Below are 20,015 nucleotides of genomic sequence, written 5' to 3'. Positions count from 1 at the left end.
GCAGACGAAATTCAAAAGGCGGTAGATTAGTTTGCGATTAATGTAAACGTCTACCAGCACAAGTCACACACTACTCAGGATCCTCTAGAGGGAATGACTGGGATCTCAGAAGCAATTTTCAAATGCGGGGTGATGATACCCTTTCACCCCTTCATCAGGTCGATCATTGTAATACTTTCTCTCTAGCTAGTATACTCGGAAAATAATAGTAAAACTCACTAAATATATATAAGAAAATATACATATAGATGAGGATAAAATAATGGGCCCATAAATAATTTTTTCTTTATATACAAATCTTTACATAATATAATAAAGTCACAAAACAGTAACTCGACAGTGTTGCGAAAACCCTTCCGCTTCTTGACATTCCAAGCGACCGCATCTCACCTACTACCTGCAAAAACATTTAAAACAACGGGGTGAGCACTAATTGCTCAATAAGTAAACCCACTCTACTACCCTTCTCTCTCCGTTGCTTAAATTCTGAATTTCTTTCCTTACATCACACTTCTCTATTCTTTTCTGTCCTTTCTTTGTTCTTTCTCCATTCTTTCTCTGTTTTTTCTCTGTTCTTTCTCAATTTCTAATTTCTCACTAGCCATGATAATAGGCTTGGTATTATGCATAGATATGATGCAAATGCACAAATGCTTCTCGTCAGTTAAAAGAGTATGAGACGAGATACCCTACACATGATCTAGAGTTGGTTGCTGTAGTTTTTGCACTAAAAATATGGAGGTATTATTTGTATGGAGCAAAGAGTAACATTTATACGGATCATAAGAGTTTGAAGTACTTCTTCACCCAAAGAGAGTTGAATATGAGGCAGAGGAGATGGTTAGAGTTGGTAAAAGATTATGATTATGAAATTAAGTATCAACCTGGGAAAGCCAATATAGTAGCTGATGCCTTGAGTAGTAAGGCCTACTTGTCTCAACTCACAAGACAGAAAGAGTTATTAGGCGAGTTGATCAAGGACCAAATGGAGGTGATACCGGGAAGGCTTGCCAGGTTAGACATTAGCCTACTAATAAAGTCACAAAACATTAACTTGACAGTGTTGCCAAAACCCTTCTGCTTCTTGACATTCCAAACGATCGCATCTCACCTACTACCTGCAAAAACATTTAAAACAATAGAGTGAGCACTAATTGCTCAGTAAGTAAACCCACTCTGCTACCCTTCTCTCTCCGTTGCTTAAATTCTAAATTTCTTTCCTTACATCACACTTCTCTATTCTTTTCTGTTCTTTCTCTGTTCTTTCTCTATTCTTTCTCAATTTCTAATTTCTCACTACCCATGATATTAGGCTTGGTATTATGCATAGATGTGATGCAAATGTACAAATGCATAGAATGTGCATTTTCTTTTCTATTTTTCTTATTCTGTTTTCCGTTTCTTTTTCTGTATTTCTTTCTTTCTTTCTTTTCTAGTCTTTCTTTCTTTCTATTCTTTCTTTCTTTTCTATTCTTTTCTTTTCTTTTCTTTCTTTCTTTCCTTTCCTTTCTATTCATTCATTCATTCTTTCTTGCCGATCAGACTCGGTTAAGGCATGGATTTGGAACCCTGGCTGTGTGAGTGTATTCTCTAATTCTGGGTACAGTCCTCATCCACATGCACTTCTAATGGACTGTACAATTCTTCTTTCTGAATTCTGAGGCCGCTCACTAAAGGCGGCGTGCATGCGAGGCTACACGGGTTCCCCATCGCAACAACCTTCTCTTCTTTTATCTTTTTACACTTCTTTAAATAAAAATTCAGATTTGAATTTCTTTAATATTCTATTTTCTTTCTATTTACTCATTAATGTTCTTTAATGTTTTTTCATGCTCTTATGAGAATGTATGCATGTAGATGGGTTCATGCTTATAATTCTCTATAAATTCACATGTTTAGATGCAATAATGCAATAAGGAATGCAAACATGTCATTCTCTACCATCTACTAACTCATCTCAAGATAACACATAACACTTCTCTTTGACATTTCATCAAACAATTTATGTGCACATCCAAGCTCTAAATTGGCTACACTTCTACTTCTTTTCTAAGCCACCAAAATTTTGAAACAAAATCCTCTAAGGTTAACGCCAAACCTGTCCAAAATGTACACTCCATAATTTCTACTTCAATTCTTCCACAATTCATCCAAACTCTCATCAAACATCAAATACACAAACACTACTTCTCATGGATAAGTTCTAACCATCATTCAACATCAAATCCATCAACAATTCTTCATATAAAAACACATATGTGCATAAAAGAAATTCTCTACACAATATTGCTTCAATCATTACTAGAGTAGGATTTACTTACCTTAGATGTGAGCAATCCAACACTTTAATAGTCTTTTTTGATCCAACTCTCTTTCTCTTAAATCCTATTTACACAAATTATCAAAATTCAACACTTTGAAAATTAAAACTCACTTCTTAGTGCAAGGATCTTACCTAAGGATGCTTGGGATTGAAATTCCACTAAAAATAACCCAAAATCTATGAATTTCCCTTGAAAAAGAATTGAAGAAATTGAGAGAATTTGGGGATGAAGGTGGCGTGAAAGTGGAGGAAGAATGGCTAGGGTTTCATTCTTCAACTCTTGATATAACATATTATTATTTATAGGTTCCCATTTTACCCTTGTACTTTTCATAAAATTCCATCTATGTCCCTTAGTCAATTACCAAAATGCCCTCATTTTATTGCATTCTTCATGAAATTCTATCTCTTTTCACTCCCCACTTTTTCAACTAATTATGAGTGAAAAGACCATTTTACCCCTAATGACAATTTAAGGGATTTTCTTTACACTTTTTCAAGAATAACTTTAACAAAATTCAACTAAGGGTATAAGGGCATAAGTAAAGCTACATACCTCAGTGTGGACGTTACAATCCTCGACCACTTTAAGGTCGCACCGTTCCAGTTAACACCCAATGCGTATATGATAATGGTCGCTATGTATATCGCATGTGGCGAACACAAACTCAATGAGCTGACAATTGTGGAGCTCTGCTGCGCCTATTATTTGAAGAGAAGTAAAGATAAGAATTCATACCACCTTTCAAAACGATCAACGATTAAGGGAGGGATATTTGGTTACCCCAGCAACGTTGTGGCGAAACCAAATATTTCTTCTCCGAGTATGATGGTGTTTGTAAATTTAGAGTGCCAAGTAGGTTTTTCCTTTAATTTCCAAACTGTTTATCCCTTATCTTTATCCTTTCCTTTCCTTAATAAGGCTAACGCACCCTTGGCTTTCTTATAGAAAACAAGACGACTAGGTTATCGGCTCTAGCAGACTTTAGCCATATCGAGGCATTCGGTCTACTATTGGATCAAAGTCGTGACGCGAAGCTGCTCGTGACCACTGCCAATTTACGAAAGTACGGTTTCTTTAGCCCTGAGGCATCCTTAGAAGCTCCAATTCATAAGTATCCTCCCATGCAGGAGAACTCTATATCTTTATTAAAAAACTTTCTTTGCTGACACACTTTCATGTCGCGCAGCAACCATGACACCAAGGATCCCGAAGACATCGAGGAGAACTGGGGGATTCACATTCCCTAGGATCGACCCGACTGAACCGGCTGGAGTGACATTCAGCGATGTCCCCATCGAAGGGATACAGATTGATGTCGAAATGCAACCAACCACGGAGCGATACGAAGAAGCTCCCCAGCTTGCAGCCACTCGTACTTCGAACAAGAAGACAGTGGGCCAGAAGACCAGGAAGAGAAAGCAACTACCCACCGAGGAGGAGTCGGAGTCTGAACCAGAGGGCCTCGGGGTGTTGCTAGAGAGAACTCGACCCTACCATGTCTTTCGCTCGAGAATACCCTCGAGGGATGCCCTCGACACTCTGACTGCCCCCGAGAGTTCGTGTAGGGGAGAGGGAATGACCACAACTGCCTAAAGGAGAATAGGCAAACAACGGGCCAAAAAGGTGCTTGCCTCCTTGAGGCTAGACCTGTTTATGTTGGATTCACTAGGGCAACTACCAGAACACTTGTAGCTAGTGGTATATACCCTGTTAGAATGCCAACTCGCCATAACCTTTGATGGGTTCGTGGCTTCTTGACCCTCTGACCTGGTGGCCATCGCGCTCCAATTGCTAAGTCAGGTAAAGCAACCAATTCTCTTCGAGAACTTTTTAATAGCAACCGATCTCTTAGTTTTTTAAGATCTTAAAAAAAACTAACTTTTGTCTCTTTTCTGATGCAGTCCTTCCTCGTACTGACCGTGGCCCAATGGCAGACTCCACGAGTTGAATAAGGAGAATGCCAAGCTGAAGCAAGATCTTGCAGCCGTAGATACAGAGGCAAAAAGGGCTCGCATCCAGGTGGATCAGTACTTGACTGAAAGAGATGATGCTCTTCAAGCAGTGAACTTTCAGAAGGGGGAGCTCGAGAAGAAAGATGATGACAATAAAGGGCTCGAACAAATTATGGCAAGGATCACCAAAGAGTTAGGCGAGAGAGAAAATGAGCTGCAGGCGAGCACCGATCGCGCCAAGGTGGTAGAGGAGAATCGAGCTCAGCTGTGGGAAAACACAGAAAAGTAGAAGAGGGCGCTGCAGATAGACCTCGAGCTGCTTCAGGGGTGAATCACTTCATTGACCTAGCAGATGAAGCGGCAGAATCTCGAGCTTGAGAGGAAGGCTGCCCATTGGGCAATTCAAGCTATTTATAGCTTGCGGGCTAAGAATCCTGAAATGGACATCTCTGACCTCCTTCATGATTACCAGGCCACTCTTGTTTCTATGCTCCAAGCCGAAGAGGCCGAACAACAAGAGGAACAAGAACCTCCCCCGGGAGACAATCAGCCATACACAAGCATTGCTACAGGTCGAACAGATGATCTGGAGGTCAGCGACCAGCCAGGGGATCAAGGGTTGCAGGCAAGGGTCCTGAGAACGAAGACTAGTGATTCCTCCCTTATTTGCTTTGAGTCTTTCCAGCTCTTTTTTTTGTAATTCTTGGTCACTCTTTTGTACATATTCATCGAACATATATAAAAGAACTTTTGACTACTTGTGATAGTACTTTTATATTAAGCCTCACAAAACAAATATAACATAACTGATCATCGAACTCGCAGAAAATTACAAATAACAAAATTATTAAAGACTTGAGATTACGACACAAGTGTTTCTTCGAAGAAAACTGGAATAATCTTATTCATGAAATTTACAACAGCGAGAACTTTACAAGTAAAAATGATCAGAACTATAAGCGAGTTCGAAATTACTGATAATAAGGGCGAAGATGTTCAGCATTCCAAGTTCGAGGCACTTTGGAACCATTAAGCCTTTTGAGGTGATACGCCCCATGTCGTATTACCTTAGCGATAAGATATAGACCTTCCTAGTTTGGTTCCAATACCCTCGCACTTGGTTCCCTTGTCCCGAAAAAGACTTTTTTCAAACCCAGAAATCTCTTTTCCTGATTTTAGAATTGATGAATCTTTTTGCCCACTACTGGTAGGAAGCTATCCTAAATCGAGCTTTATCGTGATGTTCTTCAACTAAGTCCAGACTTGCACATAAGAGTGCCTCGTTGTCTGTTCATTGAAAAATTCCCTCTGGAGTGAACCAATTCCTATTTCCGTTAGAACTATCGCCTCGCAACCATATGCCATCGAGAAGGGTGTTTCTAAAGTAAGGGTTTTCGGAGTTGTTTTATATGCCCATAGAACTTCTGAAGATCATCGGCCCAATTTCCCTTGGCTGTGCTAAGCTTGGCCTTCAATATGTGTTTAATAGTCTTGTTGACAGCTTTAACCTGACCATCGGTTTGCGGTCTTGCCATAAAGGCAAATTTCTTATGAATCCCCAGCTCATCGCAAAACTGCTTTAATTCCTCATTGTTAAATTGCTTCTCATTATCAAAGATGAGTGTATGAGAAATCCCATAGCGGCACACTATATTCTTGAAGACGAAGTTTTTGAGCTTTTTTGTAGTGATCGCGACCAAAGGCTCTGCTTCGACCCACATAGTGAAATAATCCACTGCAACCATTGCGTACTTGACACCCCCTTTACCAATTGACATGGGCCCAATGAGATCAATTCCCCACATAGAGAATGGCCAAAGACTAGTCACCGTCCTTAGTTAGTGGGAAGGAGCTCGCGGGATGTTTGCAAACCTCTGGTACTTATCACACTTCTTCACAAAGTTGAAAGCATCCTCGTGAAGTAGGGGCCAATAATATCCCTGACGGACAATATTATTGGCGAGAAATCATGCAGCAGTGTGATTGCCACAAATCCCTACATGTACCTCTCTCATGATGTACTCTATTTCATCATCGGTTACACATCAGAGGAGGGGAGTACTAAACCTTTGCTTATACAACTGATCCTCGATAAGTGTACAATGAGCAGCTCTAATTTGCAAGAGTCTCACCTCAATTTTATTGCTGGGCAGAGTCCCATCTCGGAGATACTGAAGATTGGAGTCATCTAGGAAGTAGATTTGGTTGTAGCTATGGTCTGCTCTAATGAGTTGATGCTAGGAACCTTGATGTGCTAAACTGGAATACTGTTCGGAGCATCAGAATCTAGCGATGAGGCTATTTTTGCCAAAGCATCCACGACAGAGTTACTGTCTCTCAGGATTTGCTTGATCGCCTAACGCTTAAAAGACTCGAGCGCGGCCTTGGCTTTCTTTAGATAACTGATCATGTTTTCTTCTTTGACTTGATATTCTCCCAAAATCTGATTGACAACCAGTTGGGAGTCGCTATTGATGTTGATTGCATCCGACCCCATTTATCTTGCTAGTCGCAAACCAGCAAGCAACGCTTCATATTCAGCCTCATTATTCTTTCCTCGCTATATCTCTTGCTTATCTCTTTCGCAATAAATCCAAATCTTCTTACTCTAACCATCCTCCTGGCAACATGGGCTTGCCATTCATAGGGGGAAGTCTTGAGTTTCTCAACACTGGCCAAAAGGGTTATCCTGAGAAGTTTATTTATAATAGAATAGCCAAATACTCCTCTCCAATCTTCAAGACTTCAATCCTAGCTAAACCAACCATTGTCGTTTATGGTGCTGCTTCAAACAAGTTCTTGTTCTCCAATCAGAACAAGCTTGTCCAAGCCTGGTGGCCCGACTCAGTTAACAAGATCTTCCTTTCATCTACACAAACATCTTCCAAAGAAGAATCCAAGAAGTTGAGGAAGATGTTACCAAACTTTCTAAAGCCAGAGGCCTTAATGAGATATATCGAAATGATGGATTCAATTGCACAGAGGCATTTTACGCCTGGTTGGGAAGGGAAAGAACAAGTTGAAGTTTTCCCACTTGCAAAGAGATACACCTTTTGGGTTGCATGCAAAGTTTTCTTAAGCCTGGAGGATCCTGATGAGCATGTTGCAAAATTTGCTGATCCTTTTAATGTTTTGGCTTCAGGAATCATTTCTCTTCCAGTAGATTTTTCAGGGACTCTATTTAGCCGTGCCATCAAGGCCTCAAATACGATCAGGAAGGAGTTGATAGCTATTATCAAACAAAGGAAGATTGATCTTACGGAAAACGAAACGTCTCCTAAAGATATACTGTCACATATGTTACAAGCAACCGATGAGAGTGGTGAGCAAATGAATGAGTTAGACATGGCCGATAAAATTCTTGGTTTATTGATCGGTGGCCACGACACAGCGAGTACCGCCATTACTTTCATCATCAAATATCTCTCTGAGCTTCCCCACATATACAATCAAGTCTTAGAGTGTACGTAATTTCTACCATTTCATTCACCTGTTATCTTTTTCATTTTTTTTTCGTAAATCAAGAGACTGTTAGAATGTAGTATAAAATGGGTGTTATTTGTTAACTATCAAACTTGTAAGGGCTTGTGTAAAGTTGTACAGAAATGGTGTAGTTTTGACTACAACCGTTTTACCTTTAACTCAGATTGTAAACTCTCACTTTACTCTTTTACATATAAAAAGAGTAAAGTGAGATGAGCTACTGTAGTTGAATAACACAGCTTCAATCAACGAATCTCTCTTTCATTTTACCTAAATTTTCTTCGAATCTCACTCAATCTTACATGGTATCAGAGCCATGACTAACGTCGATGGCTAAAAATCCTGATGTAAGCTCAAATCCTCTGCCTAACAGCCTTGAGAAATGCTGAAGGAAGTGTTAAATCGATCATCGACTACGGTGGCTTCAAGTCTACTAGTGATTAATCCGAAACTTACTTGAGATAATTACAGATTTTGGAGCTCGCAAGTTCTTTTCGCTGTAGGATCGCATGAGCTCGAGGACCACTTGCTCGGTAAAATTCCATGTCCTTCACCTTTAATTCTGTCTGATATGAGTGTTGATAATGAGTTGAGTCAATTGAGTGGAGAACTTAGGGTTAAGAATGATTTTGTCAAGGACAAAATTAATCCGAGTTACATAATGTGGAAGAGAACTGATAAGTTTCTGGTTAGTTGGTTGTTAGCTTCAATATCGAAAAGTATGTTTGGTACAATATCTAAGTGTAGGTTTTCAACTTATATTTGGAGAGTCCTAGAGCATGAATTTGTTGCAGACTCAAAGGCTAGGGCATTACATCTTAAGAATTTGTTACAGACAACTCAAAAGAACAATCTGAGCATTTTTGAATATGTCAAAAAGATGAAAGAAATTAGTGAAAGTTTATCAGCTAGTGGTATGATTATATCTGATGATGACTTGTTACAGTATGTTCTGGATGGATTAGGTCTTGAATATGATCATGTGGTGGTAAATCTTACATCTAGGCTTGAATCGAAAATAGACTCAATTACACTTCAGGAAGCACAATTTTTGCTCCAAAAATATGAAGTTAGGTTAGACAAGTTAATTCAGTCGATCTATATAATAGTTCAGCTCAGATTGCAACTACAAATAATGTTGGAAGCGGAAATGTTGGGAATTCTACAAATAACATTGGAAATGGAAGTTTTGGAAATTCTGGACTGAACAGTGACAAAACTTATGGAGTTATTACTGGGAACTTTACTTCTGTTCCATCTCTAAACTCCTTAGGAAATCTTCATGTCCAACAAACATATCCATTGCCATCAAACCACTTCCCTACTGGTTTAACTAGTCACCATTTTCCCTATAACAACACTCCCACATTTACTCCTAGAGGGCCTAGTTTTGTTCCATATGGAAGAGGTAGAGGTCGTGGTTATAACAGAAATAGACTGATCTGCCAAGTCTATAACAAAGTAGGTCACTCAGCAGCTCGGTGTTATCACAGATTCAACTCTGCTTATAATGGTAATCTATACCAGAATCACCTTTCTAGACATCCATAGTTTCCTAATTCCCTCTCCTATCAACCACACAACACCAATAACAATCCAAACACTGCCCAATACTCACCTATTCTAACCTTTACTTCAAAACAACTGTCTTCCACTGATCAACCATAGTTTAGCCCTCATCCTGGCCAGACTAGTTTTAATTCTGGTTACAGTGGTCTCTCACAAGAACAAGTCCATGTATCACATAATTCCCCTCCAGTTTCTGTTTTTGGACCACCTAGCCAACAGTCTACTAATCCTGGTCACAATCAAGCATTTATGGCTGCTGTTTCCATTGGTGCAAGTCATAATTCCCAACATGTATATGCCACTCAATTCACTCCTATTGATCCCATCTGGTACATGGATTCTGGAGCCACTAATCATGTAGCTTCAGATCTCAGTCAGCTGCAACTTAGCAAGGAATATGGTGGTGTGAGCCAACTTCAAGTGGGAAATGGTGAGCACCTGGATATCACTCATACTGGTAACACATTCTTACCTAGTACGTTTCATTCTAAATGCTTACACCTTAAAAATATCTTGTGTGTTCCAAAAATAACCCAAAACCTGCTTAGTATTTCTAGGTTCACTAAGGACAATAATGTAATAGTTGAGGTTAATGCTGATTGTTGTGTTGTCAAAGATCAATTAACCAGAGCAACATTACTGCGAGGGGATCTTAAAGGTGGCCTGTATCAGCTTCATATTCCCCAGTCCATCTCTCATTCAAGACCTGTTTCTACTTCATCATCTGCCTTTCCACATCCTGACTCAAATAATTATAGTTTTCATTGTAAAAACACTGTCAATAATGATTTACGGTCAGGTAGTCACGATAGTGTTAGTATTCAGAAAGTTGTCAACTCTAGTTCAAATGTTACTCTTACACCTTGTGATTCTACTTACATACCATATGATCATTCTGATAACATGTTTCTTGCACAATGTACTGCATTACCTATAAATAAAAGTGACTGTTCTGAAAGTGCTTGTTTTAAAAAATCCCCTGTTTTGCCTATAATTCAGATTGATACTTCTAATGTGATTGATGCGATTGCTGATATATCTACTTCTAAGTCAACAAACATTGCTGAAACTATTATGCATGATTCTGCATCTCACTCTACTAACAACAGAAATGCTCAACATCACTTAACCTGGCATAGAAGGTTAGGACATCCTCACTTTAGTGTTATGCATAGAATTCTGTCTTCACTACCCAAATATCATAAATTTGCAAAAGTCAAATCTGATTATGATAGCAACTTTACTTCCTTTTGTGATGCATTTCAACTAGGAAAAATGCATAATCTTAGTTTTCCTACCTCACATACTAAAGCTTCAGCTCCCTTGGAAATTGTCCACAGCGATGTTTGGGGTCCTGCACCCTTAACATCGTCCGAAGGGTTTAGGTATTATATACAGTTCTTGGATGATTACAGTAGATATACTTGGTTATTTCCACTTAGAACTAAAGCTGAGGTTAAGTCCATCTTCATTAAGTTTCATCATTTGGCTGAAAGACAGTTTAATACTAAGTTAAAATGTCTTCATTCTGATTAAGGTGGAGAATTCATTGCACTTCATTCTTATCTTATAGAGTTAGGAATTCAGTTTAGGCATTCATGCTCTCATGTCCACTAGCAAAATGGACGTTGTGAGAGAAAACATCGACATATAGTTGAAACAGGGCTTACATTACTTGCACATGCATCTATGCCTCTTCAATTTTAGTGGTTGTCTTTTGAAACTGCTGTTTTCTTGATTAATAGATTGCCTACTCTAGTTTTAGATAATATATCTCCATATGAAAAATTGTTTAATAAATCTACTGTGTATGAAAATCTGAAAGTTTTTGGGTGTTCTTGTTTTCCTTTTCTTAGAGTCTTTAATCGTCATAAGTTCAGTTTTCACTCAACTAAGTGTGTCTTTGTAGGATATAGTCTTGTCCATACAGGTTACAAATGTCTAAAACCGGATGGAAAAATTGTTATCACTCCTAGTGTCAATTTTAATGAACAAGAGTTTCCATTTAGGTCACATTTTACCTCAATCTTTCAACAAAAAACTGATGCTTCTACAACTCCTCTTGACATATATCCTGCCTATATTTCTTTTCCATACACTATTGTTCCTAACAGTTTGGGTACAAAGTGCACACTGAAGGATCCTTCTGCAGTAACTAGCTCTCTAAATCAGTCCAAAAATGGCACAACAGTGAACATTAATTCTGCAATTCCACATTGGTCTGCTCCTTCACAAATTGCTCTTCCCACAAATAGCATATCATCCTCCCAAACACCTCAAACAGATCTCTCAAATGCTAAACCAAACATACTTTTACCCAATCTGCTCCCTCTCCATATACATCAGTTTCCACTCTCCCTACTGTACCATCATCATTTTCCTTTCCCATGTGCTCACTTGAAGTTGATCTCACTTCATCCAAGGTTCCTGCAAAGTTGCACACTGACAAGTCTGTAGCTACAAACACACATCCAATGTTAACTCGATCCAAAATAGCAGCTTCTGGTTACTATGAAACCTTACCAACTACTGCAGTTTCAGGTTCTAGTTCTGAAAATTCTGCAGCCTTGATAACCACTACAGCCACTGATTTCTATGCTGCCCTGTCACAAATTCCAGCTACTAGTCCTAAATCTGATCATTCTGAAAATTTGTCAAAAACTGTATGTCATTCTCAAGGTATTAGTTCATAAACCAATGTAGTAAACCTCACACTGTTCTTGAAGCACTTAACAGTCCTGAGTGGAAACATGCAATGAAGAGTGAGTTTGATGCCCTACTGAAAAATGAAACCTGGACTTTAGTTCCTGCTCCTTCAGATAAAAATATTGTAGGGAACAAATGGGTATTTAGGACCAAGTTTAATTACGATGGTTCTTTACAAAAATACAAAGCTAGGCTTGTTGCCAAGGGTTTTCAACAAACTCCTGGGCTTGATTATTTTGAAACCTTTAGTCCACTGGTTAAAGCCTCCACAATTAGAATAATACTCACCCTAGCTGTCACTAAAGGGTGGGACATTCAATAGTGGATGTCAACAATGCGTTTCTAATTGGAACCCTGAATGAAGAAGTCTACATGCAACAACCTTTTGGTTTTGAGGATCCCATTAAGTCAACCTATGTATGCAAATTGCAAAGCTCTATATGGACTCAAGCAAGCTCCAAGAGCATGGTTTGACAAACTGAAAACAGCCCTTCTTAGCAAAAGGATTCAAAATTCAATTTCTGACAGCAGTTTATTTGTGTTTAAACAGAATTTCTATCTCACGTATGTGCTTGTGTATGTAGATGATATTCTTATAACAGGGTCAGATAACTCCTTCATTACTCAGCTTATGGAAGATCTAAATGCTGAGTTTTCCCTTAAAACACTTGGATCTTTGTCATATTTTTTGGGACTAGAAGCACTACGAACTGCTACTGGAATTCACCTAAAACAGAGGAAATATGCTATTGATCTGTTGTCTAAAACAAAAATGTTGGATTGTCATGCCTGTACAACCCCAATGGCAGTAGGAAGCAAGCTATATTCCACTGACAGTGAGTTGTTTGCTAATCCAAGTTTGTACGGGAGCACAGTGGGTGCCCTGCAATATTTGACACTTACACAGCCTGATATTAGTTTTCCAGTCAACAAACTAAGTCAGTTTTTGCAAGCTCCCACAGATCTTCAATGGCAAGCGTGTAAGAGAATTCTAAGATACATTAAAGGTACCTTGAATTATGGACTGCATTTTAAGGCAGCAAGCACTCTAACTGTAGAATGCTATGCTGATGTGGATTGGGGCAGTAACATGGAAGACAGGAGGTCCACTAGTGGATGTTGTGTGTATATGGGACCAAACTTAATTCAATGGAGCTCTAGAAAACAAAAGGTTGTTGCTCTTTCATCAACCGAGGCTGAATATAGAGCTTTAGCTCAAACAACCACAGAAATTGCATGGCTACAAAGTATGTTTGTAGAGTTAGGATTATCTGTTTCAGTCACACCTGTCATTTGGTGTGATAATATAAGTGCTGCAGCCTTGGCAGCCAATCCAGTGTTTCATGCTAGAACTAAGCATATAGAGATAGATGCACATTATGTTAGAGAGCAGGTTCTTGCAAAGAAGTTAACTATCCAATATGTGCCCTCCAAACTATAGATTGCTGACTTACTAACAAAGGCATTATATGTTACTCAGTTCATTGAATTAAGAAGTAAACTGAATGTTATTAGTCAAAAGGAAGTGGAATCAAGAAGCTGAAATGTTTTCAGCTTGTTGTTTGTTCTGGTGATTGTTTGTTCTGTGTAAATTTGGGATCTGCAGATGATACTGATGGTTGTTGGTTTTGGTGGTTGCTTGTTCTGTGTAAATTTGGGAGTTGCAGTTGATACTGGTGGTTGTTTGTAAACTGGTTGCAGTTGATACTGGTGGTTGTTTGTAGACTGGTTGCAGTTGATACTGGTGGTTGTTTGTTCTGGTGATTGTTTGTTTTGTGTAAATTTGGGAGTTGCAGTTGATACTGGTGGTTGTTTGTAGACTGGTTGCAGTTGATACTGGTGATTGTTTGTTCTGGTGATTGTTTATTCTGGATATTGTTTGTTCTGTGTAAATTTGGGAGCTACAGATGATGCTGATAGTTGTTGGTTTTTGGTGGTTGTTTATTCTGGTGATTGTTTGTTCTGTGTAAATTTGGGAGCTGCAGATGATGCTGATAGTTGTTGGTTTTTGGTGGTTGTTTATTCTGTGTAAATTTGGGAGTTACAGTTGATACTGGTGGTTGTTTGTAGATTGGTTGTAAGGTCTAGTTTGGTTAAACTGGTTTCCGGAATGCTAATGATTATCAGACTGGTTGTAAGGCCTGGTTTAAAATGATTTTTGGAATGCTGATAGTTGTCAGTTCCGTGTGATGATTCTGTGAAAATAGCAATAGAAAGTTGAGGTTGATGGTTGTTTTGTTGAAATAGAGAAGTTAAGTTGCAGGTCACTGTGTACATTGAAAAGTGTATTTGCAGTTGGTTGTTTTGTTGAAATAGAGAAGTTGCAGGTGGCTGTGTATATTGAAAAATTTGAAGATGAAGTTGGAGTTGTAACTTTCTTTAAATGTTGCTTGGAGTTTGTATTTTCAAACTTTGCATTTTTCAAATGGTATCTGCATGAATCAGCAAAAGATTGAAGGTCAGCAAATGCAAGGTTTTTAGCAGAAGTTTTTGAATATCAGAATACTCAAAACATTACTCCAGATCAGTTTAAGGAGGAATGTTAGAATGTAAAGTCAGAGAAATGCAAGCTGATGTGAATCAGCAGAAGATTGAAGTTCAGAATACCCAGAGCTGAAGATCAGAATACCCAGAACATTACTCCAGATCAGTTTAAGGGGGAATGTTAGAATGTAGTATAAAATGGGTGTTATTTGTTAACTATCAAACTTGTGAGGGCTTGTAAGTTTTACAGAAACGGTGTAGTTTTGACTACAACCGTTTAACCTTTAACTCAGATTGTAAACTCTCACTTTACTCTTTTACATATAAAAAGAGTAAAGTAAGCTGAGCTACTGTAGTTGAATAACACAGCTTCAATCAACGAATCTCTCTTCCATTTTACCTAAATTTTCTTCAAATCTTACTCAATCTTACAGAGACGGTGGCAACAAATTCCGGAAATCAGTTTTCTTCCAAATGAGATAAAACTGCTACAGTATTATACTTGGGGAGATCGAGTAAACAGCTAGAGTTTGATAATTAGGATAAATTAATGTTAAACCATCTAAGTATTTGCACTAAAGAGGGAAAATAAAGCTACCATAAGATATATCCCAGTATTTGACAATAAATATCCAACGAAATTATATTATAAATAGCGAAAAAAGACATTAACCAGTCTTAGTTTAACCCAGCTTAAATTATTATTTCCCACGAAAATGATCTAATAACACAGCTGGTTCCCACAGTTTCCATCGAAGTTTCTCACTCTCTCACGCACAAACACAACCTCATTTTCATTTGTTCCTCTGATTCCAAGCCTTGTTGACTTCCTATTAGCAATTATCTTTTGTGAAACATATGTATAGAACAAATGGAGATTGCAAAATCGAAAAAGCCAGGGGAGTTGTTGAACTGGGAAGACATTCAGAAAATGAAGTATTCATGGAACGTTGCATGTGAAGTTATGAGAATTGCTCCTCCACTTCAGGGTGCTTTTAGGGAAGCCCTTAATGACTTTGTCTTCAATGGTTTCTCCATTCCTAAGGGCTGGAAGGTCAGTTCAAGCTACAATATTCATATATACATTAACAATTGTCCATGTTATATGCATACAAAATTGACAAGATTTTCTGAATGAATTATAATTATTATTTGTAGCTGTATTGGAGCGCAAATTCAACACACAGGAATCCAGAATGTTTCCCAAAGCCCGAGAAATTTGATCCAACAAGATTTGAAGGAAATGAACCAGCTCCATACACATTTGTTCCATTTGGAGGAGGACCTAGAATGCGCCCCGGAAAAGAATATGCACGTTTGGAGATACTTGTATTCATGCATAATGTGGTGAAAAGGTTTAACTGGGAGAAACTGATTTCTAATGAGAAAATCATTGTGGATCCAATGCCCATGCCAGCTAAAGGCCTTCCCGTTCGCCTTATTCCACACAAACACGTTGATTAATTACATTATGACATATAGTGCTTAGCTAGCTACGTCTTAAGCCAACTCCAATATCTTTTCTTTATGGTTAATTATATAAGAGAGTGTTGTAACTCGCAAGGTTAAACATATAATAAGGCAAATTAAGCTGCTGCTGCTGATTATAGAACATCAAGATCGAGCATAACAATTTGCCTTGTCTTTGATTTCTGATTTCAGCATCGTTTTTTCTTTTTTTTTTTTTTCTTAAATTCTCCTTTTAATAAAATAAACATATTAATTAATTTAAGTTTCTTCATTTTGTCATTGTGGAAACACATAATTAAAGAATTCATCAACAATTATGAAAGTTTTAAAGGATTACAAAGTGTTTAAAACTTATGTGGAATGGGTTGCTTGTTCAATTTTTACTGCAAGTGAAAAACTTATTTAAGACATACATCAAAGCAAGTAAAGAACACACTTATTTTTATATGGTTCGGCATCAAGCCTACATCCATGGGACCATGTCCAAAGGAAGCAAATTCATTATGAAATACTTATGAGTTCAAAATAACCAAAGTTGTAAAACACTCCATGTTTTCTACAAACAACTCTATCTTCTTTGGTTGAACTTCAAGTCCTTACAGCAAGCTTCACGAACACAGGAACATCATTTTGAAAAAGAGCTCCTCTCAAGATTCAACAATGAAGATAGGACAATAGCTTACACACAAGCTCTCGTCACAATGGAAACAGCATCCAAAGATCTCACACAAGGATAAGTGAATAAGGTAATTCTAAGCCTACCCAAGCATAGTAAGAAACCTTAACCAAAATGAGAACCTCGGAGAATATTCAGAGAGGAAAACACATGTGATCAGATTCCTTGAAGAAAAATGCCAAAAATGAGTGAATATAAAGAGATCAATGCATCAAGAGTTGGGGGACAAAACAGTTAAGTATTAACTTTTGTGTTTTTCTTTTTGCACAAGAAATTTGGGACCACAGACAAAAGCAATATTTATTTTCTCACACAACAAATAAAAAGTGGACAAGTATAAAAGAACAAAATATAATATCAACAAGGAATAATATTGTCCAAAAAGTAAAACAAGTGCATGAAGAGTGATTGAGGAAAAATATCTGCCAGAATCATTGTGAGCACACAGACTCTAAAGTGCTCACACTTGTGAAGGTGATCACTTTTAGAGAGTGTGCCCACATTGGCAGAAAGAAAGAAATATTTCAGGACTTAAACAGGATCATAAGATGACAAAAACACTAACAAATTAATTAAAGGTAGCTAGAAGATTCATTTGCAAACCAACATGTCACAAAATTAGCAATGGATCTCTTTTTCCTTTCTAGCTTAGTCCTCTTTAGTCTCTTCCTTGCTGTATCGCTTGCTTATCTCTTTTGCAATAAATCCAAATCTTCGTACTCTAACCTTCCTCCAGGCAACATGGGCTTGCCATTCATAGGGGAAAGTCTTAAGTTTCTCAACATTTGCCGAAAGGGTCATCTTGAGAAGTCTATTTATGATAGAATAGCCAAATACTCCTCTCCAATCTTCAAGACTCCAACCTTATAATACCTGTAACGCCCCACTTGAGGTACGTAGCTAATGTTTCTTATTACGCTCTTATTTGAGTCGGTTTTTATGAATGTTGGTTGGTTAGTCTTTGGTTGTATTGATATGTTGAGTATTTGCCTTGAAATGAGTCAAAATTATAAGGTTTTTGTTGTTACAGGGTTCGCCGGGGCGAAGAATAATCTTCACCGCGGCGAAGAGGTGTTGAAGCCACGGGGAAGCTGCTGGACAGTTTCGCCGCGGCGAAGGAAGCTTCTTCGCCGCGGCAACGTGCCGGTTGAAAAGTTTATTGAGTTTTAGATATTTTTCCCTTAGGTGCTATTTGACCATTTTACCCTTAATTAGCAGGAAAAGTGGGGAGTAAAATGTAAGGAAATTTCATGGAGAATATGTTAGTATGAGGGTGTGTTTGTAAGGAATCAAAGGATATGGATGAAATTTTCAAGAAAGAGCAAGGGCAAAATGGGAAGAATGAGTTTGTTAGGAGATATTTAGGGGGGTTTAGTCTTTGAGAACTTTTCATTTCCCATTCCACCGCCTCCTCCATTCTCCAAATTCTCTCAAATTCCTTTAATCTTCCCAAGGATTTCCAAGAGTTTTTTGAGTAACTTTTTAGTAGGGTTTTGATCTAAAGCATCCTAAGGTAAGGATTCTTGCTTTAGATGAGAGTTTTATTATGTTTTGATTAGAGTCTCATGTTGTTGTTGTTGTTGTTGGTTAAAGTTGTAAAAAGAAGGCAAGCTCCCAAAGGAAAGGAGAAGTGTTAAAGAAGCTATTTCCTCATAAAGTAAGTAAATTCAACCCAAGTTGAGATTTAAGAACTCTTTTGAGTAGAGAGTTATATATAAATGTGTATTCATTATGTTTGTTGAAATGAGATGAATGAGATTAGTAGTTATTAATAAGTAATACACATAAATTGAGTTATGAGAAGTGTTTTATTTGCTTGATGTTGGGTTGAGTTTGATTGAAGTTGGAGAAAGTTTTGAGCAAGCTTATTGAAGTGCTTTTCTTTTGACAGAAAATTTAGAGTTTATGAGGGAGTTCTCCCATTTGGATGATTAAAGAAAAGAGAAAAGTTAGAGTTAGAGTAGAGATTTATATGCACATGAGGTGTATGATGAAATGCTCAAGAGAAGCATAAGTAAGAGTAGAAAGCCTTAATTTTTGCTACATGGCATAATTGCATCTCATAAATGCATTAATGAGCATGAGTCATTTATGTGCATTAACTATGCATTAATTATGCACTAGAGAAGAGAGTAAAGAAAGAGTAGAGATTTTTGAGTTTAAGCTACCCTAAGAGCAAAGAGAAAGAGAGAATAAGCACTATAGAGTAAAAGCTAGAGTAGTGCTAAACAAGAGAATAGAGTAGGTTGTGTGATGGGGAACCTGTGAGTACGGGTAGAGTATTCTCACATGTACGCCGCATTGAGAGAGCGGCATGAGTATCAGAGAGAGAAGTGGTGTAGCCCATAGAGTACATGCGGATGAGGGCTATACCCGAGTTTACTCGAGAGATTCTATGCACTCACATGGCCAAAGGTTCCGAATCCATGCATAACCAAGTCCGATCGGCTAGAATGAGTAGAAGTCATAGGGAGTGGGAGCGAGTCCCAGCCGTGCCTCCGGTCAGATAGGGCCGTGACTTACTAGAAAGAGAGTTAGTAGAAAAGAGTTATGAGAAAGAGAAAACAGAGAGTTGTATAAGAGAAAGAGTAAATAAAATTATAGGGAAAGAATTAGAGAGAGAGTTATGGGGATAGTTGAGTGGAGGGTTTATTTACTGAGCATTGTTTTGTGCTCATCCCGTTGTTCCCTATATTTTTGCAGGTTCTAGATAAGGACACGGTCGGATGGACATCAGTACACGAAGAGAATTGGCTACACTGTCCACCCTATTTTGATAGTTTTGCATATGATACAAAGCTTGTATATATTTGTATAAAGAATACATATGTTTAATAAAATAAAATTTTGGGCCCAACTTTTTATGTTATTTTACATGTACTTTTACTATGCATACTTTTATGAGAATGGAGTCGTTACAATACCCTGATTAATTTAATACATGATAATATTAGTTGGAGAAATTATTGTTTCAGATGAACGAAAAAATAAATGTGTATATCATGAAACATCATTGAATGAGTGTCTACATGTGAATCGTGATGTGATATGTATGTGATAGGTTTGGAAATATTTATATACTATCAACTTTTTCTTGGATAATTTGATAAGAGTTTTGAAAATATTTATACAAACGACATATGCATTGTAATTATTTTAACACTACATACTTACCAAAAACAAATATATAAATATATCTATCGGATTATTGTACTTTATTTAAGTTAATTCATGCATTGGTTAATTAAGTGCATATATTATCATAAGATTTTAATTAGTTGGATCATTATTTTCAATTAATAGTTCTCGCAAAATTAATAAGTCCTTGACTTTACTAAACGAAAATTA

The 20,015-nt window shown here is 37.7% G+C and overlaps 1 pseudogene; it reads left to right on the top strand.

Moving 5' to 3' along the window:
- The first annotated feature begins 4,631 nt into the window (after positions 1-4,631).
- LOC116134159 lies at positions 4,632-15,985 on the top strand (annotated as a pseudogene).
- Positions 15,986-20,015: the final 4,030 nt, after the last annotated feature.

This window comes from Pistacia vera, unplaced genomic scaffold (assembly GCF_008641045.1).
Source record: "Pistacia vera cultivar Batoury unplaced genomic scaffold, PisVer_v2 Contig283, whole genome shotgun sequence".
NCBI lineage: Eukaryota > Viridiplantae > Streptophyta > Magnoliopsida > Sapindales > Anacardiaceae > Pistacia > Pistacia vera.
The sequence above is the reverse complement of the archived record's forward strand: the minus strand, read 5'-3'. Positions and strand labels throughout refer to the sequence as shown.